General features: G+C 34.7%; 1 non-coding gene across 1 annotated transcript; it reads right to left on the reverse strand.

Annotated features, from left to right (window-relative positions):
- Positions 1-610: 610 nt before the first annotated feature.
- On the reverse strand, positions 611-682 carry TRNAG-CCC (transfer RNA glycine (anticodon CCC)). Its single transcript has one exon. It is a non-coding gene; the product is annotated as a tRNA-Gly (tRNA).
- Between the last annotated feature and the right edge of the window lie 883 nt (positions 683-1,565).

Raw genomic sequence — 1,565 nt, forward strand, 5'->3', positions numbered from 1 at the left:
GCCCACATTATAATACTTCACTTTCCCTGTTCATATCTACATACAATTATGTTGTTTCCATTAAATGAATCAGTTAAAACACATAGGAAATTAGTTTTTTTAGTTGCCCTGCTATATCAAAACAGAGTTCACTCAACCATCTTGCACATCTATGTGTCCACACATGCATGTGTGCACACAGACACATAAACACACACGTCTGACTGTGTTGGGTTCCTTGGTTGTCTGTTGAGGCTGATGTAAATTGTGTTTGAAACCTGTAACTTGGAAGTACTTGCTAATCCCTGACCCCTTATCATGTCTGTCACTGGTTTAAGGAAAAGCCAATATCACCTTGAGTATTTGTTTACCACAGAAGCTCTTATAAAGGAGCCAGTGAAGGAATGATGAGAAGACCAGAGGAGAAGGGAGGAATCTGATAGAGACATGATCTCTGTGTGAGTTAATGTGTGCACATGCACATATGTGTGAAAGATGCTTCAGTCTCCTTTGATTTGATGGCACGTCAGGATAATTCATATTAAGATAACCATTTAAAAAATTATATATTTGTCCATGCTGGGCCTTAGCTGTGGCATGCGGACTCTTAATTGTGGCATGTGGAATCTAGTTCCCTGACCAGGGATCAAACCTGGGCCCCTGCATTGGGAGTGCAGAGTCTTAGCCAGTGGACCACCAAGGAAGTCTCTGCATTTGTCTGAGCTGATTCATTGTATATGAATTCATATGACTATGTATGGGGAAGGTATGGAGTTTTACAATGTCAAAATAGAAGAAACTTTTTAAAATAAAGCAGATATTATTTATTCCTAAAGTGTTTTCAGAAAGACAAGAGAAAGGTTTTATCTCATTGTCAGTGATTTTAAAACAGAGTTGAAATATAATTGCCAAGGGACAGGAATCCACAGTATACTACTGGAGAGTCAGCCATCTATAGAGACTATGGTGACTATGCAGGGAGGTCTCTTATCAGTCTAGATTTTTAAAGATCATTTCCAAAATTAAAGTGGATTATAGAAGAAACAAGAACCATAATTACATACTACTTTTTTTTTAAATTTTAAGTATCATGGTACTAAAAGCATAGCAAGTAGGATGAAAATGACTAAGAGGTAAGTAAACAAAAAGATATCTAAGGAATAAGGGATACCGAGCTGCTTTAGATGAATGAACCTATTTTCAGAACTAGATGAATTACCTACAAAGATATAGGAACAGGTGTTTGTATATGATAAAAATATATGGAACCTTTCTGAGAATTGTGTAAAAACTGTATCTAACAGTCTCCAGTCACAGAATGCATATGCTACCAATGACTATAAAACTAATTCTTGTTTGTTAAAATTGCCAAATAGATTGTTAATAGATTGCTATTGAGCACTTAGTAAACAAAATAATGATTACTAAGAGATAGCATAGGTTCCTTAACACTAAGAAATGGCAAATTCATCTTTTTGCACTTTTTACTTTGAATTGTAAGTGGAAAGATAAGGAAAAAAGTCCATAGACATAATGTATTTTGATTTAATTAATATATTTCAAAAATATTTTGTGACATTTATAAA

The sequence above is a fragment of the Capricornis sumatraensis genome, chromosome X, assembly GCF_032405125.1.
Source record: "Capricornis sumatraensis isolate serow.1 chromosome X, serow.2, whole genome shotgun sequence".
In the NCBI taxonomy this organism is placed as follows: domain Eukaryota; kingdom Metazoa; phylum Chordata; class Mammalia; order Artiodactyla; family Bovidae; genus Capricornis; species Capricornis sumatraensis.